This window comes from Salmo salar, chromosome ssa10 (assembly GCF_905237065.1).
Source record: "Salmo salar chromosome ssa10, Ssal_v3.1, whole genome shotgun sequence".
NCBI classification, from domain to species: Eukaryota; Metazoa; Chordata; class Actinopteri; order Salmoniformes; family Salmonidae; genus Salmo; species Salmo salar.
Window position 1 is genome coordinate 61,032,200 of NC_059451.1, and position 27,370 is coordinate 61,059,569.

The 27,370-nt window shown below is 42.8% G+C and overlaps 1 protein-coding gene across 4 annotated transcripts in view; it reads right to left on the reverse strand.

Annotated features, from left to right (window-relative positions):
- The window catches only part of LOC106560668 (Krueppel-like factor 8), a 136,457-nt gene that overhangs the window by 100,231 nt on the left and 8,856 nt on the right, over window positions 1-27,370 (reverse strand). Inside the window, exon 2 of one of the 4 annotated variants that reach the window (XM_045688011.1) lies at window positions 16,846-16,925. The exons of the other annotated variants lie outside the window; for them this stretch is intronic. The gene's annotated coding sequence lies outside the window, so the exon portion shown is untranslated. The remainder of the gene's footprint in view (window positions 1-16,845; window positions 16,926-27,370) is intronic. 4 annotated transcript variants of the gene reach the window in all.

Here is a 27,370-nt window from a genome sequence, read left to right on the forward strand (position 1 = left end):
CAAGATTAGGCTGGTGTAACCGATATGAAATGGCTAGCTAGTTAGCCGGATTGCGCGCTAATAGCATTTCAAACGTCACTCACTCTGAGACTTGGAGTAGTTGTTTCCCTTGGTCTGCATGGGTAACGCTGCTACGAGGGTGGCTGTTGTCGATGTGTTCCTGGTTCGAGCCCAGGTAGGAGCGAGGAGAGGGACGGAAGCTATACTGTTACACTGGCAATACTAAAGTGCCTATAAGAACATCCAATAGTCAAAGGTATATGAAATACAAATCGTATAGAGAGAAATAGTCCGATAATTCCTATAATAACTACAACCTAAAACTTCTTACCTGGGAATATTGAAGACTCATGTTAAAAGGAACCACCAGCTTTCATATTTTCTCATGTTCTGAGCAAGGAACTTAAACGTTAGCTTTCTTACATGGCACATAATGTACTTTTACTTTCTTCTCCAACACTTTGTTTTTGCATTATTGAAACCAAATTGAACATGTTTCATTATTTATTTGAGGCTAAATTGATTTTATTGATGTGTTAAAATAAGTGTTCATTCAGTATTGTTGTAATTGTCATTATTACAAATAAATAAATAAATAGATGGGGTTTTTTCTGAATGTTTTTTTTTTTTTGTGCGAAATCGGCCGATTAATCGGTATCGGCTTTTTTTGGGTCTCCAATAATCGGTAGTGGCATTGAAAAATCATAAATCGGTCGACCTTTACTCTATAAACGTACACTCAGAACCAAAAAAGCACAAGCAGCTGACACTAATTGAGGAGTCCATAAACACAAACAACTTCTGGCAAAATTGGAAAAACATCTAAATAAGAGGAATTAGCGATACAAAATGGTGATATATGAACAACACATTTTAAAACACTCTACAACACCGTTCAAATTGACACAAATGCAGAACAACGCCAAATTCATGAGAAGTTGAATGGATTAGAAAAAGCTATAAAGGACAATCAAAATCCATTGGACTCCCCAATTACTGACCAGGAGCTCTATAAGAAACTTCAGGCCCTCAAATTCGGACCTGATGGCATACTAAATGAGATGCTCAAACTCACTAGTACGAAATTTCAATTGGCTATATTAAAACTGTTTAATTTGATCCTGAGTGTAGGTTATTTCCCTGACATCTGGAATCAAGGACTCACAACCCCAATCTTTAAGAACGGAGACAAATTTGACCCTAACAATTACAGAGGCATTTGTGTGAACAGTAACCTGGGGAAGGTTTTCTGTAGTATTATCAATGTCAGAGTTCTAAACTTCCTTAATAAGCACAATGTATTGAGTAAAAGCCAAATTGGATTTATACCAAAACATCGCACAACTGATCATAATTACACCCTACACACCCTGATAGATAAACATGTCCACCAAAATAATACCAAAATATACGCTTGCTTTATCGACTTCCAAAAAGCATTTGATTCTATTTGGCAAACAGGACTGTTCTACAAAGTTATTGAAAGTGGTGTAGGGGGTAAAACATATGACATCATTATATCAATGTATACGGGTAATACGTGCAGCATTAAAATTGGCAAGAAAAGAACAGAATTCTTTAACCAGGGGCGGGGCCTTCGCCAGGGTTGCAATCTGAGCCCTACACTCTTCAATATTTACATCAACGAATTGGCCACCATTCTAGAAAAATCCTCAGCCCCTGGTGTTAGTCTCCACAATTCAGAAGTTAAATGCCTACTCTTCGCAGATGACCTATGCCTGCTGTCACCCACAGCACATGGCCTACAGCAGAGCCTGGACCTGCTAAAGCAGTTCTGCCAGACCTGGGCCATGGCAGTAAACCCCAAAAAGACTAAAATAATGATTTTCCAGAGAAGATCCAGATCTCAGGGAATTAGACCAAAGTTCTCAATTGGTACAAAATATAGAGAGTACTGCACACACTACAATTACTGAGGTAAAAAAATAAGCTCAACTGGACACCTTAATGAGGCAGTGAATGAACTGAGAGAGAAAGCATGCAGGGCATTCTATGCCATTAAAAAGCTAATTCAAATTGAAATACCTATTACAATTTGGATAAAACTATTTGAATATGTCATTGAACCAATTGCACTTTATGGCAGCGAGGTGTGGGGTCCACTTGCAAAACAAGATTTCACCAAATGGGACAAACACCCCATTGAAACCCTGCATGCAGAGTTCTGTAAGATTATCCAACATGTCCAGAGGAAAACTAAACAATGCATGCAGGGCAGAATTAGGCCAATATCCACTAATAATGAAAACTCAAAAAAGAGCAATTCAGTTTTGGAAACGTCTAAAATACAGTGACCCCCTCTCATATCATTACCAAGCCCTGCAATGCCAAGAGCTGAGCAAAGAAAAAAAGAGTCCCCTCATCCAGCTGGTCCTGGGGCTGAGTTCACAAACCTGTTCTACTAACACACTGAAGCCTCAGGACCAGAACATTCAATCAATCAGAATAAACCAAAATACAACACAGTCAAAACAAAACTACATTGCTTATTGGAAAACACAAGCACAAAGCAAAATGCAGTGCTATCTGGCCCTAAATCGACAGTACACCGTGGCTAACTATTTGACCATGGTTACTGATCAAAACCTTAGAAAAACCTTGACAAAGTACAGGCTCAGTGTGCACAGCCTTGCCATTGAGAAGGGTAGACACAGGAAAACCTGGCTCCCTGTAGAGGAAAGGCTGTGCAACCACTGCACAACAGCAGAACCTGAGACGGAGCTGCATTTCCTGACAAAATGTCAAAAATATAAAACAATTAGAGAGTGTCATTTCCCAATATTTGAAACCCTTATTCAAGGTTTCAAAGACCTCTCTGATGAGGATAGGCTACTCGTCCTGTTGGGGGAGGACGCAGAGAGCTGTGGGTTGGCAGCACACTACATTGCTGCCTGCCATAAGATGAGGGACAGTGTCTGACAGACCAATCAACCTGCACATGTCCTCTACTGTATGCTTATTGTTATTGTTTAATGTATGGTTATTTTGACCCTTGGTTATTGTTGTTACTGTTGTCCTGTTGACAATTATTTTCTTATTGTAAATATCCAAAGTAAGCTTTGGCAATATGTACATTGTTACGTCTTGCCAATAAAGCAAATGTAATTGAGAGAGACACACACACAGCGAGAGAGACACACACACAGCAAGAGAGACACACACACAGCAAGAGAGACGGAGAGAGAGAGAGAGAGACAGAGACAGAGACAGAGACAGAGACAGAGACGACACACACACATATACACACACACACAGCACCCACAAAGCACCCACAAAGCACCCACAACCAATTTTCCTCTGGTGGAGAGTAGTTGATCAACACATTCATTCATGAAAGAGAGAACATGTCCTGTTTACCATGCAGGCAGATGATGGAGGGAGGGAGGCCCCTAGGCTCCAGTCTAGGCTCTACTAGGCTCTATTAGACTCATAACCTCTACAACGGTTTGCTTTTCCTCCTTATGAGGCCTACAGCACTGGGGGAGGAGGGAACAAAGGAGGAGAGGAAAGAAGGTGGGGTAGAGAGTAAAGAGAAGACAGGAGAGGATTTGAGAGGAGAGAAGAAGGTAAGGGTACAGATAGAAGGGGGAACAGAGAGAGGATTTGAGAGAAGAGACAGTAGAAGAGAAATGGGACAGTGAACAGGGAAGAAGAAGAGAGTGGAGAAAAGAAAGAAGAGGGGACAAGGGCTATGAGGTTCACACAGACAGAGGTTCACAGCGACCCGTTGCACTATAACCAGCGCTGTGGGGCTAGAGCAGGGCTGGAGTCCACTCACCACCACCACCCTTCCTGGCTGGGGCTGGGCCTATAGAGCCCAGGAGGACCCCACCGAGGAAGGACCCCGGGGCCAGATGCCAACACCACCCACTGGGCTGAGGGTGGGAGAGTGTATGTGGCAGGTTCTCCCACTGCGAAAGGGCGAGAACCAGATTGAGCCACTCAAATGACCCCCCCCCCACACACACACACCAAGCCAACCTCTACCTAACTAACCACCACTATTCTCCCCCCTCACAACTGAGTACACAACAAGTCAAACCTTTGCCCAAATTCCATAGTGCAGTCTAGCCCCTTTGCCCTTCCCTCCCCTCTCCCTCTGAGGGGTGGAGAAGGGGTGGGGAAACGAAACCCTCTGTGCCAAAGGGGGAGGGGTGTGACCGGAGAGAGGACACTCACAAATATACACACACGCCTACAGACAAACATGTGATCAGATCATCTGAACTCAGTGTTTGTGGACATGTTTAACTATTCTTGTGGGGAGCAGAAGTCCCCACAAGAATAGTAAACAAACAAACATTTGACCAACTGGGGACATTTTGTTAGTCCCCACAAGGGAACCAACACATTTCTAGGGGGTTTAGGGTTAAGGTTAGAATTAGTGTTAGGGTTAGAATTAGGTTTAGGGGAGATGGGGTTAGTTTTAGGGTTAGGGGCTAGGATTAAGGTTAAGATTAGGTTTTTTGTTAAGGTTAGAATGAGAGTACGGATTAGGGTTAGGGAAAATAGTAATAACAACACAATGCCACAGATGTCTCAAGTTTTGAGGGAGTATGCAACTGGCATGCTGACTGCAGGAATGTCCACCAGAGTTGTTGCCAGATAATTGAATGTTCATTTCTCTACCATAAAACACCTCTAACGTTGTTTTAGAGAATATGGCAGTACCTCCAACCGGCCTCACAACCACAGACCACATGTAACCATGCCAGCCCAGGACCTCCACATCCAGCTTCTTCACCTACAGAATCGTCTGAGGATTATTTCTGTCTGTAATAAAGCCCTTTTGTGGGAAAAAAAAACGAATTATGATTGGCTGTGCCCCTGCTCAGTCGTGTGAAATCCATAGACTAATGAATTTCTTTCAATTGACTGATAACCTTCTATGAACATTAACTCAGTAAAATCTTTCAAATTGTTGCATGTTGCAATTAGATTTTTGTTCAGTATACATGGTCATCTTCAATCAAATCGTCCTATTTTTCTAGGAGGCTAAAATCATGATTTGGACATTCAGTGAAGTCCTCATGATTCCTGTAATGAAAGTGTCTGCCTGCCCTTGTACCTTTCTCGCTGGGGCCTGCTGCTGTGACGAGCAAGCCACTCTCTCTCTACTTTCCCAGGGGGGGAAAAATTATCCAGGAGAAGAAAAAAAAGGTTTTCTGACCGTACACACAGTGTACAAAACATTAGGAACATTTCCTCTTTCCATAACATACAGACTGACAAGGTGAAACCAGGTGAAAGCTATGATCCCTTATTGATGTCATCTGTTAAATCCACTTCAAATCAGTGTAGATGAAGGAGAGGAGACAGGTTGAAGAAGGATTTTTAAGCATAGAGACAATTGAGCCATGGATTGTGTATTTGTGCCATTCAGCGGGTGAATGGACAAGACAAAAGATTTAAGTGCCTTTGAATGGGGTATGGTTGTAAGTGCCAGGTGCACCGGGTTGAGTGTGACAAGAACTGCAAGTTTCCCGTGTGTATCAAGAATGGTCCACCACCTAAAGGACATCCAGCCAACTTATTGTCCTGCTGAAAGACGAATTTGTCTCCCAGTGTGTGTTGGAAAGCAGACTGAACCAGGTTTTCCTCTAGGATTTTGCCTGTGCTTAGCGTTTCTTTTTATCAAAAACAACCTCCCTAGTCCTTGCCGCTGACAAGCATACCCATAACATGATGCAGCCACCCCCATACATGAACATTTGAAGAGTGGTACTCAGTAAAGTGTTGGATTTTAAACAACACAACACTTTGTATTCAGAACATAAAGTTAATTTATTTTTCCATATTTTTTTGGCTGTTTTACTTTAGTCCCTTATTGCAAACAGGATGCATGTTTTGGAATATTTGTATTTTGTATAGGCTTCCTTCTTTTCGCTCTGTCAATTAGGTTAGTATTGTTGAGTAACTACAATGTTGTTGATCCATCCTCCGTTTTCTCCTACCACAGCCATTAAACTCTAACTGTTTTAAAGTCACCATTGTCCTCATGGTGAAATCTCTAAGCTGTTTCCTTCCTCTCCAGCAACTGAGTTAGGAAGGACGCCTGTATCTTTGTACTGACTGGGTATATTGATACACCATCCAAAGTGTAATTAATAACTTCACCATGCTCAAAGGGATATTCAATGTCTGCTTTTTTTATGTTAACCCATCTACCAATAGGTGCCCATCTTTGTGAGGCATTGGAAAACCTTGGTCTTTGTGGTTGAATCTGTGTTTTAAATGCACTGCTCGACTGAGGGACCTTGCAGATCATTGTATGTGTGGGGTACAGAGATAAGGTAGTCATTCAAAAATCATGTTAAAGACTATTATTGCACAGAGAGTGAGTCCATACAACTTATTATGTGACATGGTATGCACATTTTTACTCCTGAACTTATTTTGGCTTGCAATAATGAAGGGGTTGAATACTTATTGACTTAAAAAACAACATCGTTCTACTTTGACATTATGGGGTATTGTGTGTAGTAGGCCAGTGACACATCATCTACATTTAATAATAAATCATTTAACCTGTTATGGATAGGGGGCAGTATTTTCACGGCCGGATAAAAAACGTACGCGATTTAATCTGATTATTACTCCTGCCCAGAAACTAGAATATGCATATAATTATTAGCTTTGGATAGAAAACACTCCAAAGTTTCTAAAACTGTTTGAATGGTGTCTGTGAGTATAACAGAACTCATTTGGCAGGCCAAAAACCTGAGAAGATTCCAAACAGGAAGCGCCCTCTCTGACCATTTCTTGGCCTTCTTGATCATCTCTAACCAAAACAGGGGATCTCTGCTGTAACGTGACACTTCCTACGGCTCCCATGGGCTCTCAGAAGGCGGCAAAAAGCTGAATGGTGGCTTTGCAGGCCCTGGCTGAAAAACAGCGCATTTTGATAGTGGTCGATCAGAGAACAGAGACTGGAGGCAAATGCATGAGGCGACCCCATGTTTTTATTCTTTCGTCTTTGAACGTAAACAACGACTCCCGGTCGGAATATTATCGCTTTTTTTACGAGAAAAATAGCATAAAAATTGATTTTAAACAGCGGTTGACATGCTTCGAAGTACGGTAATGGAATATTTAGATTTTTTTTTGTCACGAAACGCGTCGGGCGCGTAACCCTTCGTCACCCTTGGATAGTGTCTTGAACGCACGAACAAAACGCTGCTATTTGGATATAACTATGGATTATTTTGAACCAAAACAACATTTGTTATTGAAGTAGCAGGCCTGGGAGTGCATTCTGACGAAGAACAGCAAAGGTAATCAAACTTTTCTAATAGTAAATCGGAGTTTGGTGAGGGTCAAACTTGGTGGGTGTCAAAATAGCTAGCCGTGATGGCTGGGCTATCTACTCAGAATATTGCAAAATGTGCATTCACCGAAAAGCTATTTTAAAATCGGACACCTCGATTGCATAAAGGAGTTCTGTATCTATAATTCTTAAAATAATTGTTATGTTTTTTGTGAACGTTTATCGTGAGTAATTTAGTAAATTCACTGGAAGTGTTCGGTGGGAATGCTAGTTCTGAACATCACATGCTAATGTAAAAAGCTGGTTATTGATATAAATATGAACTTGATTGAACAAAACATGCATGTATTGTATAACATAATGTCCTAGGCGTGTCATCTGATGAAGATCATCAAAGGTTAGTGCTGCATTTAGCTGTGGTTTTGGTTTATGTGACATTATATGCTAGCTTGAAAAATGGGTGTGTGATTATTTCTGGCTGGGTACTCTGCTGACATAATCTAATGTTTTGCTTTCGCTGTAAAGCCTTTTTGAAATCGGACAGTGTGGTTAGATAAAGGAGAGTCTTGTCTTTAAAATTGTGTAAAATAGTCATATGTTTGAAAAATGGAAGTTTGGGGATTTTTGAGGAATTTGTAATTTGCGCCACGCCTATCATTGGATATTGGAGCAGGTGTTCCGCTAGCGGAACGTCTAGATGTAAGAGCTTAATAACACAACAAGTCAAGGGGTGTGAATATTTTCTGAAGCAGACCACCATAGTCCCTGTGCCCAAGAACACCAAAATAACCTGTCTAAATGACTATGGCCCCGTAGCACTCACATCTGTAGCCATGAAATGCTTTGAAAGGCTGGTCATGGCTCACATCAACACCATCACCCCATGCCCACTCCAATTTGAATACCGCCCAGACAGATCCACAGACGATACAATCTCTATTGCATTCCACACTGCACTCTCCCACTTAGTGTTCAAATCAAATCAAATTGTATTGGTCACATACACATGGTTAGCAGATGTTAATGTGAGTGTAGCGAAATGCTTGTGCTTCTAGTTCCGACAGTGCAGTAATATCTAACAAGTAATCTAACAATTTCACAACAACTACCTTATACACAAGTGTAAAGGAATGAATAAGAATATGTACATATAAGTATTTGGATGAGCGATGGCCAAACGGCATAGGCAAGATGCAGTAGATGGTATAGAGTACAGTATATACATATGAGATGTGTAATGTAGGGTATGTAAGCATTTAATAAAGTGGCATTGTTGTCTAACAATTCCACAGGAACTACCTAAAACACATATCTAAAGGGATGGAATAAGAATATATAAATATATTGATGAGCGATGACTGAACGGCATAGGCAAGATGCAATACAGTGGCAAGAAAAAGTATGTGAACCCTTTGGAATTACCTGGACTTCTGCATAAATTGGTCATAAAATTTGATCTGATCTTCATCTAGGTCACAACAATAGACAAACACAGTCTGCTTAAACTAATAACACACAAATAATTATAAATGTTAATGTATTTACTGAACACACAGTGTGTAAACATTCACAGTGCAGGGTGGAAAAAGTATGTGAACCCTTGGACTTAATGACTGGTTGACCCTCCTTTGGCAGCAATTACCTCAACCAAATGTTTCCTGTAGTTGCGGAAAAGACCTGCACAACGGTCAGGAGGAATTTTGGACCATTCCTCTTTACAAAACTGTTTCAGTTCAGCAATATTCTTAAGATGTCTGGTGTGAACCGTTCGAGGTCATGCCACAGCATTTCAAAATCAAGTTGTCACGACTCTGACTGGGCCACTCCAGAAGGCGCATTTTCTTCTGTTGAAGCCATTCAGCTGTTGATTTACTACTGTGTTTTGGGTTGTTGTCCTGTTACAGCACCCAACTTCTGTTGAGCTTCAATTGGCGGACAGATAGCCTTACATTCTCCTGCAAAATGTCTTGATACATTTAGGAATTTATTTTTCCGTCGATGATAGCAATCTGTCCAGGCCCTGAGGCAGCCCCAAACCATTATGCTCCCTTCACCATACTTTACAGTTGGGATGAGGTTTTGATGTTGATGTGCTGTGCCTTTTCTTCTCCACATAGTGTTGTGTGTTCCTTCCAAACAACTCAACTTTAGTTTAATCTGTCCACAGAACAGTTTGCCAGTAGCGCTGTGGAACATCCAGGTGCTCTTTTGCGAACTTCAGACATGCGGCAATGTTTTTTTCGGACAGCAGTGGCTTCTTCCGTGGTGTCCTCCCATGAACACCATTCCTGTTTAGTGTTTTACGTATCGTAGACTCGTCAACAGAGATGTTAGCATGTTCCAGAGATTTCTGAATGTCTTTAGCTGACACTAGGATTCTTCTTAACCTCATTGAGCATTCTGCACTGTGCTCTTGCAGTCATCTTTGCAGGACAGCCACTCCTAGGGAGAGTAGCAACAGTGCTGAACTTTCTCCATTTATAGACAAGGTGTCTTATCGTGGACTGGTGAACATCAAGGCTTTAAGAAATACTTATGTAACCCTTTCCAGCTTTATGAAAGTCAACAATTCTTAATCTTTTTTATTTATTAAACCTTTATTTAACCCCTGTGCGGCGGACATCCAGCGAAAAATCATATCGCCATTAGCATAACAAAATGTAATAATAAAAAAAATTAAACAAATTCAAATTATATCGTTTTATAGATACACCTCTCCTGAATCGAACCACGTGGTCCGATTTCAAAAAGGCTTTACAGCAAAAGCAAAACATTAGATTATGTTAGAGGAGTATATCGTAAAAGTAGCCACATAGCCATTTTCCGACCAACCACATACATCACAAATAACCAAAAAACAGCTAAATGCAGCACTAACCTTTGACAATCTTCATCAGATGACACACCTAGGACATCATGTTACACAATACATGCATTCTTTTGTTCGATAAAGTTCATATTTATATATAAAAACAGCATTTTACATCGGTGCGTAACGTTGACTAACTATTTTCCCTCAAATGCATCCGATGAAACAGAGCTACAATTGACTAAATTACTATTCGAAAACATTTTTTAAATTGAATATTGTCATTCTAAGATTTATAGATGAATATCTCTTGAAAGCACCTGTAATACCAGATTTAAAATTAACTTTACTGGGTAATCATACTTTGCGATGAAAGGGGATGCGATACTCTGAAAAATAGGTTAACGTTACATGTCAGCGCCATCTTGGAACAATCGCATATCACATCTAGTCTTGTATACGATTGTCAATAATCCCTTACCTTTGGTTGTCTTCATCAGAAAGCACTTCCAGGAATCCCAGGTCCACAACAAATGTATTTTCGTTCGAAAAAGTTAATCCATTATGTTCCATTAGCTTGTTCTTGTTAGCGCGTCTGAAGGCTGATCCAAATCCTCCATCGGCCACGGGACAGCCATTTCGACAAAAAGCATTTTTTTCCCATTTAGGTTCGTTCAAACATGTCAAACGTTGTATAACATAAATCTTCAGGGCCTGTTTCAACAAGAGAGCCAATAAGATTCGAGGGGGACGATTGCATTGTGTTTCAAAACGTTTCGAAAGGGGAGGGTAACCAGGGGCGCCGGCGTCATAATGGTGATGGCCCTCTCCGTATGACCACGTTCCACAGCGTCTCATTCATTCAATTTTAACAGTAGAAGGCTCAAACCAATTTGTGAAGACTGGGGACATCTAGTGGAAGCAATAGGAAGTGCTCAATGAACCATAGCTCACGGTGTGATTAATAGGCAACGTGATGAAGTTGAGTTCGCAATTCAGAATTCCACTTCCTGTTTCCATCTGTCTCGGGGTTTTGACTGCCATATGAGTTCTGTTATACTCAGACACCATTCAAACAGTTTTAGAAACTTTAGGGTGTTTTCTATCCACAAGTATTAATTATATGCATATCCTAGCTTCTGAGTTTGAGTAGGAGGCCGTTTAAAATGGGCACGATTTTTTTTCAAAAATCGCTTTAGCGCCCCCTATCCTAGGGGAACGCCAAGAGGTTAACTGGGCAAGTCAGTTAAGAACAAATTCTTATTTACAATGACGGCCTACCCCGGCCAAACCCGGACAACGCTGGGCCTATTGTGCGTGGCTTTATGGGACTCCCAATCACAGCCGGTTGTGATACAGCCTGGATTCGAACCAGGATCTGTAGTGACGCCTCTGGCACTGAGATGCAGTGCCTTAGACCGTTGCGCTGACAGATGTTCAATCGGGTTCAAGTCTGTGCTCTGCCTGGGCCACTCAAGGACATTCAGAGAATTGTCCCGAAGCCACTCCTGTGTTGTCTTGGCTGTGTGATTAGGGTCGTTGTCCTGTCAGAAGTTGAACCGTCGCCCCAGTCTGAGGTCCTGAGCGCTCTGGAGAAGGTTTTCATCAAGGATCTCTCTGTACTTTGCTCCGTTCATCTTTGGCTTGATCCTGACTAGTCTCCCAGTCCCTGTCGTTTAAAAACATCACCACAGCATGATGCTGCCATAACCATGCTTCACCGTAGGGATGGTGTCAGGTTTCCTCCAGACGTGACACTTGGCAATCAAGCCAAAGAGTTCAATCTTAGTTTCATCAGACCAGAGAATCTTGTTTCTCATGGTCTGAGAGTCTTTAGGTGCCTTTTGGCAAACTCCATGCGGGCTGGTATGTGCCTTTAACTGAGGAGTGGCTTCTTTCTGGCTACTCTACCATAAAGGCCTGATTGGTGGAGTGCTGCAGAGATGGTTGTCCTTCTGGAAGGTTCTCCCATCCCCACAGAAGACCTCTGGAGCTCATTCAGAGTGACCATCGGGTTCCTGGTCACCTCCCTGACCAAGGCCCTTGTCTCCCGATTGCTCAGTTTGGCCGGGTGGCCAGCTCTAGGAAGAGTCTTGGTGGTTCCAAACTTCTTTCATTTAAGAATGATGGAGGCCACTGTGTTCTTGGGGACCTTCAATGCTGCAGAAATGCTTTGGTACCCTTCCCCAGATCTGTGCCTAGACACAGTCCTGTCTCGGAGCCCTAAGGATAAATTCCTTCGACCTCATGGCTTGGTTTTTGCTCTGACATGCACTGTCAACTGTGGGACCTTATATAGACAGGGTGCCTTTCCAAATCATGTCCAATCAATTGAAATTACCACAGGTGGACTCCAATCAAGTTGTAGAAACATCTCAAGGATGATCAATGGAAAAAGGATGCACCTTAGCTCAATTTCAAGACTCATAGCAAAGGGGCTGAATACTTACAGTACCAGTCAAAAGTTTGGACATTGTATAATAATAGCGAAGACAACAAAACTATGAAACAACACATATGGAATCATGTAGTAACTGAAAATGTTAAACAAATCAAAATGTATGTTTTATTTTAAATTCTTCAAAGTAGCCACCCTTTGCCTTGTTGACAGCTTTGCACACTCTTAGTATTCTCTCAACCAGCTTCATGAGGTAGTCACCTGGAATGCATTTCAATTAACAGGTGTGCCTTGTTAAAAGTGAATTTGTGGGATTTATTTCCTTCTTAATGCGTTTGAGACAGTTGTGTTGTGACAAGGTAGAGGTGGTATACAGAAGATAGCCCTATTTGGTAAAATACCAAGAACAGGTCAAATAAGCAAAGAGAAATGACAGTCCATCATTACTTTAAGACATGAAGGTCAGTCAATCTGGAACATTTCAAGAACTTTGAAAGTTTCTTCAAGTGCAGTCGCAAAAATGTGGGTGCAACCCATGTCACGGCACAAATAAATATTGGATGCAGCTATTGTGGTACTAGCTAACTCATGTTTGACTACAACAGTGTACTAACAAGCAACAAAGAAAACCAAACCAGCCCAGGGCCATAGCAAAACATGTCACAGTTGGTTACATAGCGTAACACTGTCACCGGCCTGAATCCAATATGGAGCCAGTCTACATCTGTAAAGCATATAATTAGCTTCCTAACGAGATTACGTTATTTCTCAAGCTATGTTTATAATTGAAGGATGATGGCAACCGTTGACCCTGTTTTTCTGTTAGACAAAGTGCACAGTTGGGTGCCAGGCTGATCCCCTGGTCTTGAACGGATGCCGGGACCTCTACCAGAAAAAGCAAAGATGTGTATCATAACATGTCCAGCAATGTGATTGCAATGGTTTAGCAACCTCCAAAAGTCAATGAATTCACTTTTCACTCGCTATTTTTACTGCTTGTCAGGCAAGACCTCAGAATAAGTGTTTCATGCGATATAAGTACCCTTGTGACACCTCCTCCGTTGTTGACAGAGTTTCCCTCGACTCCTATGAAAAGGACACGCCATCATGAGGCCTCTGATAGTGACAAAGAGTTACTGCCCTAATGACACAGACGGCTCCATCAACAACTACAGGTAATGTGTGTTATGTGAAATGTGAACAGTTTTATAAAAAAATACCTAGCTTGACAAACTAGTAGGATAATTTCCCAGGCAAGCAGATACAACCAGTAGAGTCGTTTTGGTTGTGACATGCATTAGCAAAAAGCTTTGTTCTTTCTTTAGAACACAATGCAATTGCACTTGGCTGTCTATTACATCACCCTGTCCCAGGCCCTATTAGTCAACCCCACCTCATAAGATTGCCTGTTGCAGTTGTTTGGGAGATGCCCAGTTTGCAGCCGAACATGCAGCATGAAGAACAGCACGGGGGCCCACACCAGTATTGTGCAGACATGCCCTCACTGTGAGCATTGCTGTGAATGGAACAGTCAGCCACATGTTGGCAAGTATCCGTCCAGAAACATTCACCTGTCAGAGGCAACAGCTTTCACAGGCTCATCATTTGTACAAATACAGAAGGTAACCCACTTCACTACTTTAATAAGCCAATTGTGAAACATCATTTATGTAAACTGACATGCATTCTTTGCTTATTTTCAACTTATTAGATGCATATAATGTCCAGGGCATAACCTAGCCTGGCACCAGCCTGATCACTGTGTTCAACATATAATGTCCAGGGTATAACCTAGCCTGGCACCAGCTTGATCACTGTGTTCAACATGTAATGTCCAGGGCATAACCTAGCCTGGCACCAGCCTGATCACTGTGTTCAACATATACTGCTCAAAAACATAAAGGGAACACTTAAACACATCCTAGATCTGAATGAAAGAAATAATCTTATTAAATACTTTTTTCTTTACATAGTTGAATGTGCTGACAACAAAATCACACAAAAATAATAAATGGAAATCCAATTTACCCATGGAGGTCTGGATTTGGAGTCACACTCAAAATTAAAGTGGAAAACCACACTACAGGCTGATCCAACTTTGATGTAATGTCTTTAAAACAAGTCAAAATGAGGCTCAGTAGTGTGTGTGGCCTCCACGTGCCTGTATGACCTCCCTACAACGCCTGGGCATGCTCCTGATGAGGTGGCGGATGGTCTCCTGAGGGATCTCCTCCCAGACCTGGACTAAAGCATCCGCCAACTCCTTGACAGTCTGTGGTGCAACGTAGCGTTGGTGGATGGAGCGAGACATGATGTCCCAGATGTGCTCAATTGGATTCAGGTCTGGGGAACGGGCGGGCCAGTCCATAGCATCAATGCCTTCCTCTTGCAGGAACTGCTGACACACTCCAGCCACATGAGGTCTAGCATTGTCTTGCATTAGGAGGAACCCAGGGCCAACCGCACCAGCATATGGTCTCACAAGGGGTCTGAGGATCTCATCTCGGTACCTAATGGCAGTCAGGCTACCTCTGGCGAGCACATGGAGGGCTGTGCGGCCCCCCAAAGAAATGCCACCCCACACCATGACTGACCCACCGCCAAACCGGTCATGCTGGAGGATGTTGCAGGCAGCAGAACGTTCTCCACGGCGTCTCCAGACTCTGTCACGTCTGTCACGTGCTCAGTATGAACCTGCTTTCATCTGTGAAGAGCACAGGGCGCCAGTGGCGAATTTGCCAATCTTGGTGTTCTCTGGCAAATGCCAAACGTCCTGCACGGTGTTGGGCTGTAAGCACAACCCCCACCTGTGGACATCAGGCCCTCATACCACCCTCATGGAGTCTGTTTCTGACCGTTTGAGCAGACACATGCACATTTGTGGCCTGCTGGAGGTCATTTTGCAGGGCTCTGGCAGTGCTTCTCCTGCTCCTCCTTGCACAAAGGCGGAGGTAGCGGTCCTGCTGCTGGGTTGTTGCCCTCCTACGGCCTCCTCCACGTCTCCTGATGTACTGGCCTGTCTCCTGGTAGCGCCTCCATGCTCTGGACACTACGCTGACAGACACAGCAAACCTTCTTGCCACAGCTCGCATTGATGTGCCATCCTGGATGAGCTGCACTACCTGAGCCACTTGTGTGGGTTGTAGACTCCGTCTCATGCTACCACTAGAATGAAAGCACTGCCAGCATTCAAAAGTGACCAAAACATCAACCAGGAAGCATAGGAACTGAGAAGTGGTCTGTGGTCCCCACCTGCAGAACCACTCCTTTATTGAGGGTGTCTTGCTAATTGCCTATAATTTTCTATTTCATTTGCACAACAGCATGTGAAATTTATTGTCAATCAGTGTTGCTTCCTAAGTGGACAGTTTGATTTCACAGAAGTGTGATTGACTTGGAGTTACATTGTGTTGTTTAAGTGTTCCCTTTATTTTTTTGAGCAGTGTATAATGTCCAGGGTATAACCTAGCCTGGCACCAGCCTGATCACCGTGTTCACCATATAATGTCCAGGGTATAACCTAGCCTGGTGGAACCAGCCTGATCACCGTGTACACCATATAATGTCCAGGGTATAACCTAGCCTGGTGGAACCAGCAAGATCACCGTGTTCACCATATAATGTCCAGGGTATAACCTAGCCTGGTGGAACCAGCCTGATCACCGTGTTCACCATATAATGTCCAGGGTATAACCTAGCCTGGTGGCACCAGCCTGATCACCGTGTTCACCATATAATGTCCAGGGTATAACCTAGCCTGGTGGAACCAGCCTGATCACCGTGTTCACCATATAATGTCCAGGGTATAACCTAGCCTGGTGGAACCAGCCTGATCACCGTGTTCACCATATAATGTCCAGGGTATAACCTAGCCTGGTGGCACCAGCCTGATCACCGTGTTCACCATATAATGTCCAGGGTATAACCTAGCCTGGTGGAACCAGCCTGATCACCGTGTTCACCATATAATGTCCAGGGTATAACCTAGCCTGGTGGAACCAGCCTGATCACCGTGTTCACCATATAATGTCCAGGGTATAACCTAGCCTGGTGGCACCAGCCTGATCAGTGTTCGCCATTGATAATGTAATTAGTGCTCGGCGTGTGTGTGACCGACCAGTATCTTTGATGAGAGGCCAGGAGCTGATCTATGCTGCTATGCCCATCAATGGGGCTCTGGCAAAGATCTCACCTCCAGCCTGTTCACCACCGGTCTTCGATGGAGAGAACAGAATTAGGTAGTTTGACCTGTTCAAACTTCAACAAAGTATATGTTTGTGTCAGATATCACCTATTCTAACTGCCATTGGTAAAAGAACAATGACAATGTGTGTATGTGTTCACAGATACCTGTAAGGATCCAGCACTTGGGAGACTTGCAAGATGATGTGATGAGTCCAGACTGACAGACGGGCTTGAGGCTGATGTCTCTGAATGGAGAGAGACCTTGCACTCAGCGATAATAATCATACAAGACATATCTATTACTTTTTATAATATTTTGTTATTATTGAATCGAATGGTACTATCAATGGGGGGATATGAGACACCAAAAAATAAGGTATGCCGACTGACAAGGTAGCCCCAGCACCACCAGACAAAATGTTGATAAGTACAGTATCTGTATCAGCTGTGAGTGACAATAGAAGATGAAAGACCAGTGTAATATTTGCACATTGTTATATTAGCAGAACACTGCTTCTACAGTATTATGTGAAGTATGGTTTATTCTACATGGAATTGTCACACCTGAAAGTTATCAAAACACTTTGTTTAGAATATCTACAGAAGAATTGCATTCTTCTCATATTACTCTGTAGGCTACTCAGTACAAGAAAAGTGCCATTCTCCTGCATCTCACATCTGCCTGTAGTTATTGAACACTCCCTTCTGGACACGAGGCAAACTCTGTCATATCCAGGAAGGTGTGTCATGCACTCCACCCGTCTTGCCACCTGACTGCACATGTCCATAATCTGTAATAATTACATATATGGAAGGGAGACTTGAAGATAGAACCTCACCAGAGAGCTGTGCATGTCCGTGTGTTAGACAGTCAAATCCTTAGATTTGGGAAAATATACCATAGAAATATAATCCTAGCTCTGGTTAGACAGCTGAAGTGGTACTCTACACACACAACTGATTTTGACGTATTAGGTAAAGGGTCTTTATAAAGAACATCAATATGATATGTACAGCAGAATCTTTTGTCTCTAACACGAACACACCCATCAACTTTTAGTTGATGTATCTACACTCAAGCTGACCATGTTTGTGCCATGTTCACATGTAGCCTACACCTGTAGGGATAGTAGTTCTGGGATTTGTCTCCACGGGAAAGGTCTAACAGCGGATATCAGGAGAGACGAGACAAAACTAGCCAGTTATAGAATATTGTGTTGTAGGACAGCTGAGCTGACTGAACGCTGCAGGCATTCAACTCGCAGTAGTTAATATTGTTTCCATGGTGATGTGATAAAACATTGAAACTAAGTTGCAAGTTACTTTCGTAGCAAGGCGTTGTACAACGACTGTCTTATGAAACACCTTCCAGACACTGGCTCTTGTGATCTTGCCATAACTGATTTGACAGAAATATCCGCTAGATTGGCTAGCCAGCTGCAGCTAAGCTGCTGTCAGCTTGGCTAAACACAAGGTCTGCGCAGGCTTTGCCTGCACATAGAACTGAACATCTTGAGATGGGCGAGTAAATCACAAAGGGCAGAAGTCCTCAACTTGAAAACTCTTACTAGCCAGCTACCACCTGGTACTCTACCCTGCACCTTAGAGAAAGTGCTTGCCCTATGGATAAAGAAAGAGTCATAGAACAATGGTCACTAGCTCTGGAAAAAATTATCAGTTTCTCTGGTTTTAAAATGTATATGTCTGTGTTTGGGTAAAATGAACATTTTGTTTTATACTATAAACTACTGACAACATTTCTCCCAAATTCAAAATAAAATTGTCATTTAGAGCATTTATTTACAGAAAATGACAACTGGTCAAAATAACTAAAAAGATGCAGTGTTGTCAGACCTCAAATAATGCAGAGAAAATAAGTTCATCACCCCCAGATCATCACCAATCATCCACCAAATTCTACAGTGGGTGTGAGACTGTGGCTTGTAGGCCTCTCCTGGTCTCTCACACACTGTGGAATTTGGTGCAGGATCGGTGATGATGTGGGGGTTCTTCAGCAAGGCTGGAATCGGACAGATTTGTCTTTGTGAAGGACGCATGAATCAAGCCACGTACAAGGTTGTCCTGGAAGAAAACTTGCTTCCTTCTGCTCTGACAATGTTCCCCAACTCTGAGGAATGTTTTTTCCAGGAGGACAATGCTCCATGCCACACAGCCAGGTCAATCAAGGTGTGGGTGGAGGACCACCAGATCAAGACCCTGTCATGGCCAGCCCAATCTCCAGACCTGAACCCCATTGAACACCTCTGGAATGTGATCAAAAGGAAGATGGACGGTCACAAGCCATCAAACAAAGCCGAGCTGCTTGAATTGCACCAGGAGTGGCATAAAGTCACCCAACATCAATGTGAAAGACTGGTGGAGAGCATGCCAAGACACATGAAAGCTGTGATTGAAAATCAGGGTTATTCCACCAAATATTGATTTCTGAACTCTTCCTAAGTTAAAACATTAGTATTGTGTTGTTTAAAAATGAATATGAACTTATTTTCTTTGCATTATTCGAGGTCTGACAACACTGCATCTTTATTGTTATTTTGACCAGTTGTTATTTTCTGCCAAAAAAATGCTCTAAATGACAATATTTTGTTGTCAGTATTTTATAGTATAGAAGAAAAAATTTAATTTTACCAAAACACATACAGTTGAAGTCAGAAGTTTACATACACTTAGGTTGGACTTTTTCAACCACTCCACAAATTTCTTGTTAACAAACTATAGTTTTGGCAAGTCGGTTAGGACATCTACTTTGTGCATGACAAGTAATTTTTCCAACAATTGTTTACAGACAGATTATTTCACTGTATCAAAATTCCAGTGGGTCAGAAGTTTACATACACTAGGTTGACTGTGCCTTTAAACAGCTTGGCAAATTCCAGAAAAATGATGTCATGGCTTTAGAAGCTTCTGTTTGGCTAATTGACATCTTTTGAGTCAATTGGAGGTGTACCTGTGGATGTATTTCAAGGCCTACCTTCAAACTCAGTGCCTCTTTGCTTGACATCATGAGAAAATGAAAAGAAATCAGCTAGGACCTCAGAAAAAAAAAAAATTGTAGACCTCCACAAGTTTGGTTCATCCTTGGGAGCAATTTCCAAACGCCTGAAGGTACCATGTTCAACTGTACAAACAATAGTACGCAAGTATAAACACCATTGGACCACGCAGCCGTCATACCGCTCAGGAAGGAGACACGTTCTGTCTCCTAGAGATGAACGTACTTTGGTGCGAAAAGTGCAAATCAATCCCAGAACAACAGCAAAGAACCTTGTGAAGATGCTGGAGGGTACAAAAGTATCTATATCAACAGTAAAATGAGTCCTATATAGACATAACCTGAAAGGCCGCTCAGCAAGGAAGAAGCCACTGCTCCAAAACCGCCATAAAAAAAGCCAGACTACGGTTTGCAACTGCACATGAGGACAAAGATCGTACTTTTTGGAGAAATGTCCTCTGGTCTGATGAAACAAAAATAGAACTGTTTGGCCATAATGACCATCATTATGTTTGGAGGAAAAAGGGGGAGGCTTGCAAGCCAAAGAATACCATCCCAACCGTGAAGCACGGGGGTGGCAGCATCATGTTGTCGGGGTGCTTTGCTGCCGGAGGGACTGGTGCACTTCACAAAATAGATCATGAGGAATTAAAATTATGTGGATATATTGAAGCAACATCTCAAGACATCAGTCAGGAAGTTAAAGCTTGGTTGCAAATGGGTCTTCCAAATGGACAATGACACCAAGCATACTTTCAAAGTTGTGGCAAAATGGCTTAAGGACAACAAAGTCAAGGTATTGGAGTGGCCATCACAAAGCCCTGACCTCAATTCTATAGAAAATTTGTGGGTAGAACTGAAAAAGCGTGTGCGAGCAAGGAGGCAGAGAGTAATTGGATCTGCAGAGAGTAATTGGAGAAGCTTGTAGCGTCATACCCAAGAAGACTCAAGGCTGTAATCGCTGCCAAAGGTGCAACAATGTATTGAGTAAAGGGTCTGTAAATGAGATATTTCCGGTTTTTTTTTATTTTATTTTTTACATTTGCAAAATTTCTAAAAAACTGCTTTTGCTTCGTCATTATGGGGTATTGTGATGTCATTATGGGGTATTGTGTGTAGATTGATGAGGACAATAAACTATGTAATCCATTTTAGAATAAGGCTTTAAGTAACAAAATGTTGAAAAAGGTCAAGGGATCTGAATACTTTCCTAAAGCACTGTAGATACAGTGTAGATAATGTACAGGGCCATCAGAAAGTACTCACACCCCTTGACCTATAGCCTGAATTAAAAAATTGATCAAATTTTGTTTTTTGTTGTTCACTAGCCTACACACAATACCCCATAATGCCAAAATGGAATTGTTTTTCAAAATGTTTATGAATTAATAAAACAATGAAAAGCTAAAATGTCTTGAGTGAATTATTATTATTATTATTATTCACCCACACACAGACTGAGGCACATATTTATTTACACACACGCACTCATTAAAAACTACACGCGCACACAGATAGAGACACATGACGCACCTCAGAAAACATACGCCACAGACTATCCCAGACAGATGCCAGTTACCTCTTTGTTGAGGGACTGTATAGAGAGCAGCAGACACCTGCTGGTTCTCAGCTAAGTGTTCTGGATAGAATGTTCCATGTACAGTAGTTTCTACTACTGGGCTACACTAAGCTATGTATACACAGAATAAAAATATAAAAACGCAAAAATGTCAAACATTTTACCGAGTTACACTTCATATAAGGAAATCAGTGAATTGAAATATATTTATTAGGACCTAATCTATGGATTTCACATGACTGGGAATAGAAGGGGCGTAGATCAGAAAACCAGTCAGTATCTGTTGTGACCACCATTTGCCTTATGCAGTGTGACATCTCCTTCACATAGAGTTGATCAGGCTATTGATTGTGGCCTGTGGAATATTGTCCCACTCCTCGATAATGTCTGTGTGAAGTTGCTGGATATTGGCAGGAACTGGAACACGCGGTCGTACACGTCGATCCAGAGTATCCCAAACATGCTCAATGGGTGACATGGCTGGTGAGTATGCAGGCCATGGAAGAACTGGGACATTTTCAGCTTCCAGGAATTGTGTACAGATCCTTGCGTCATGGGGCCGTGCATTATCATGCTGAAACATGAGGTGATGAAGGTGGATGAATAACACGACAATGGGCCTCAGGATCTCATCACGGTATCTCTGTGCATTCAAATTGTCATCAATAAAATGTCATTGTTTTCGTTGTCCGTAGTTTGTCTGCCCATACCATAACCGCACCGCCACCATGGGGCACTCAATTCACAACGTTGACATCAGCAAACCGCTCTCCCACCCAACGCCATCTACCCGGTAGAGTTGAAACCGGGATTCATCCGGGAAGAGCACACTTCTCCAGCATGCCAGTGGCCATCGAAGGTGAGCATTTACCCACTGAAGTCAGTTACGACGCCGAACTGCAGTCAGGTCAAGACCCTGGTGAGGACCACGACCACACAAAAGAGCTTCCCTGAGACGGTTTCTGACAGTTTGTGCAGAAATTCTTTGGTTGTGCAAACCCACAGTTTCATCAGCTGTCCGGGTGGCAGGTCTCAGACGATCCCGCAGGTGAAGAAGTCAGATGTGGAGGTCCTGGGCTGGCATGGTTACACGTGGTCTGCGGTTGTGAAGCTGGTTGGACGTACTGCCAAATTCTCTAAAACAACTTCGGAAGTGGGTTAGAGAAATTAACATTTAATTATCTGGGAACAGCTCTGGTGAACATTCCTGCAGTCAGCATGCAAATTGCATGCTCACACAGAACTTGAGACATCTGTGACATTGTGTTATGTGACAAAACTGCACATTTTATAGTGACCTTTTATTGGCCACAGCACAAGGTGTACATGTGTAATGATAATGTGTTTAATCAGCTCTTGATAGGACACCTGTCAAGTGAATGGATTATCTTGGCAAAGGAGAAATGCTCACTAACAGGGATGTAAACACATTTGTGCACCAAATTTAAGCTAAATAATCTTTTTGTGCGTATGGAACATTTCTGGGATCTTTTATTTCAGCTCATGAACCATGGGACCAGCACTTCTGGAGTGCATGGTCAGGTGGCCAGAACGTAATTACAAATTATTTGTAGACTACATATTGCGCCCAAACAGATATCATTCGACTAAAACATAATACATTTCAAACCTTTCTAACATTTGTATGCAATCACATACACTGAGTGTACAGAACATTAAGGACACCTTCCTAATATTGAGTTGCACCCCCTTTTGCCCTCAGAAAAATACCTAAATTCCTCGGGACTGGACTCTACAAGGTGTCGAAAGCGTTCCACAGGGATGCTGGCCCATGTTGACCCCAATGCTTCCAGCAGTTGTGTCAAGTTGGCTGGATGTCCTTTGGGTGGTGGACCATTCTTGCTTGATACACACAGGAAACTGTTGAGCGTGAAAAACCCAGCAGAGTTGCAGTTCTTGACACACTCAACCCAGTAAGGTTTTTTTTATCTTGCCCATTCACCCGCTGAACGGCACACATACACAATCCATGTCTCAATTGTCTCAAGACTTAAAAATCCTTCTTTAACCTGTCTCCTCCTCTTCATCTACACTGATTATGCGACGGAATACTTTGGAACAGATTTCCAAAATATAAATCACTTGGATCTAATTTGCTGGTGTTTATACAGTCTTATGTCCAACAATTTAACATGATAATTGTTCCCCCACCAGTAGGGAAACCCTGCTCTAGGCTATTTGTTACCTATGTATACCTGGGTGGTAGTTCAACTAGGGTAAAACAGGGCTTATACAGCAAGTACACCACAGTGTTGGTCTTAGAATATAAGAACAAGTTTACAATACAGTCACAGAGACATATCAAATGTTTGACATCTCACCTCCCTCTTTCTATACCTCCTTCTCTTTCCCTCCCTCTCTCTGCCCTACAAACAGAGCCCTGAGCAGCTTATATCAAGCTCTCAACATCAATACACACGTACAGTCTCTCTCGCTCTCACACACACACACACACACACACACACACACACACACACACACACACACACACACACACACACACACACACACACACACACACACACCCTCCCCACCCACTGTCTCTTTTCAGCTTGGCCCGTGTGTTTGGCAGTGCTGCAGGGGTTGCTAGGGGGACAGGATTATTTCGCTGGTTAATGATTGTGGTGCGATGGTAGGGGGTCACTCCGTCACATCAGCCCTAATATGGGAAACCCCTACCACACACACATTAACACAAACACACCCTACTCCACCCCCTGCCATCCGCCCACCATACACACTAACGAACACTCTCTCAAAAGGATACTACAGTACAGTAGTGAAATCCTATTTCAACAGCCTGAGGGAGATAAGGAAACAGCTCTCTCTCTCATCCCACCCAGCCCTCATCCCCAAACTAAACCACACAGCCTGACTCCCAGTTCCCAGCCTGTTCTTCTCGCATGCTTCCATCCCCTCACCCAGACCACCACCCATCCTTTCCCCCCGAACCACACATACACTCCCATAACACACAAACCAGATACTGTACAGAGGCCCAGAATATAACACATTCTACTACACCGGATTCATGGAAGAGTAGTTTTACATGCCACACAGACCCAAATAGAACTGGACTGCTCTGTTTCTTACTGGACTCTCATACTGCACTAGAGGAATAGGAGTTTCAGGAGTGCACTCAGGGAGAAGGAGGAGAGAGAGAGAGAGCAAGAGCATAATTAAGACACAATGAGCTGTTCCTCCTATAACCTCATTTTACCACCTCCAAGCAGGCTTCCAGTGAAGAACATTCTGCTCTGAATTCCTCTCAGCTGTATCGGCCAAATAAACCACTTCCGTAATTCAAACATGCCACTCACGCGAGTGATTCGTCCAAACAATCCATGATGCAAAAACCAGCGCAACAGATCAAGACTTGTTCTTCTCAACCCTAATATGCCTTATGTTTTCGACAACCCTAACTTCAGCTATGAAAGTAACTACATTTATATAACTTATTGGTGGCGCATAGGGTTGCAAAGGGTCATAAACTTTCCGGTAAATTTCCGGAATCTTTGCGAAATTTTTCGACGGTAAATTAAGCCCGGGAATTTGGGTAATTTTGGCTAAATTCATCAAAAAAGTTATCTTATAACAGTGAACCTTTTTTGTGGGATACACAAGGCAATTCTAGGTCTTGTGGCATATTTTGGTTAATCTACCCCCAATTCAATGGAATTGCAACCCTCTGCATGCACAGTGCATTCTTCCATCACATGTGCAGCTGATTCTCAAGATCTGGTACACTAATGAGATGCTATTGAGCCCACACTACTACACTGTCTGAGCCAAGGACTACATGCTTTTTGGTAAGTTTTGACTACAATACTGGGTGATGTGAATATATTTTATACGACATACATGATTTTCTGTTAACTAGTAAATAGTAGCCTACAGCAAAGTGTGTTTAAATCATTTCTAACTTGTTAACAATTTCTGCTAGTTAGTTTTTGCTACCATGTGGGTTTTAGCTTGCTTGAGCCTGCTAACTGAGGAGTGTTAATTCACCTGTTTCCATACATGTTTCATTTTAAAACATTTATCTTACAAAGGAGTTGTTTAATTTAACTGCTTAACGATTTATCTGTTCATGGAATTGTATTTGTTTGTTTTTTACTCTGTTTTTTTCTAATCTTTACAGGAAAATGCCACAGGCACTATCTGATGTGTGGAGACATTTCACTGCAGCTAATGTAGAAGGAAAAGCTGTGTACATTTGCAAATAGTGTGCCAAATCAAATGTGAAGAATGCAACAAAGATGCAGAATCATCTGGCCAAGTGCATAAAGTTCCCTCAGCGCTCACAACAAGCAACCTCTGACAAAAGTCCCTCTACTTCTATTCGAGGTGAAAATTATGAATCAGACACCTTATCGATAGCAACAGCTCAGAGTCCTCCTGGAATCAAAAGTTTTTGGACTCCATGGAGGAACGTAGTCAGAGAAATGCTGATGAATGTCTAGCTCGAGCTGTGTATGCAACTGGTTCACCGCTGATGCTTACAAGCCATGTGTATTGGAAGAGAATTCTGAATGTTCTTCCCCCAGCATACACCCCTCCAACCAGACATGCTTTATCTACTCATTTGCTGGATGCAGAGTTCAACAAAGTTCAAGTGAAGGTCAAGCAAATCATAGAGAAAGCAGACTGTATTGCAATCATCTCTGATGGGTGGTCAAATGTTTGTGGGCAAGGAATAATTAACTACATCTCCACCCCTCAACCAGTATTCTCCAAGGGACAACAGACACACAGGTCTCTACATTGCAGATGAGCTGAAGGCAGTCATCAATGACCTTGGACCACAGAAGGTATTTGCACAGGTGACAGACAATGCTGCGAACATGAAGGCTGCTTGGTCTAAAGTGGAGGAGTCCTACCCTCACATCACACCCATTGGCTGTGCTGCTCATGCATTGAATCTGCTCCTCAATGACATCATGGCACTGAAAAAAATGGATACACTCTACAAGAGAGCCAAGGAAATGGTTAGTTATGTGAAGGGTCATCAAGTTATAGCAGCAAAGTGAGAAGAATAAGAGCACCACATTGAAGCTGCCCAGCAACACCCATTGGGGTGGTGTTGTCATCGTGTTTGACAGTCTCCTGGAGGAGAAGGAGTCTTTCCAAGAAAGGGCCATATCACAGTCTGCCGATATGGACAGCCCCATCAAGAGGATCCTCCTGGTTGATGTATTTTGGGAGAGAGTGGTAAGCAGCCTGAAACCTATAGCAGTAGCCATTGCACGGATTGAGGGAGACAATGCCATCCTGTCTGATGTTCAGACTCTGCTTGCAGATGTAAGAGAAGAAATCTGTACAACACTGCCCACTTCACTGTTGATCCAAGCAGAGTACACCGCAGTTCTGAAATACATCAAAAAGCGTGAAGACTTCTGCCTGAAGCCCATACATGCCGCAGCGTACATGTTGGACCCCAAGTATGCTGACAAGAGCATCCTGTCTGGTGCAGAGATCAACAAGGCCTATGGTGTCATCGCCACCTTGGCCTGGATGAGGGCAAGGTTCTTGGCAGTCTGGCGAAGTGCACTTACAAGCCAGGGATTTGGGATGGAGATGCGATATGGCAGTCGTGCCAACATATCTCATCAGCCACCTGGTGGAATGGACTTTGTGGATCTGAGGCGTTCTCCTGTTGCCTCAATCATCCTCCAAATCCCACCAACATCAGCCACCTCAGAGCGCAACTGGTCCTTGTTTGGGAACACACACACCAAAGCACGCAACAGGCTGACCAATACAAGGGTTGAACAATTGGTGGCCATCCAGGCAAATTTTAGGCTTTTTGAGCCTGACAACGAGCCATCCTCAACAAGGTTGGAAAGTGACAGTGAAGATGAGGCCTCCGAGTCTGATGTTCAAGAGGAGGTCCAGGGAGAAGACATGGAAGCCCGAGAGGAAGACAACCAAAGCTTTAGTTTCTAGACTATAATTTTTCTGATAATTCCCATATTTTCCCACAGAAAGCTTCCACCTCTGAATATTCCCCAAAATGTGCAACCCTAGTGGCGCATACTGTTCATGCAGTGGGCTGGGGGGGAACTTTCCCTTTAAAG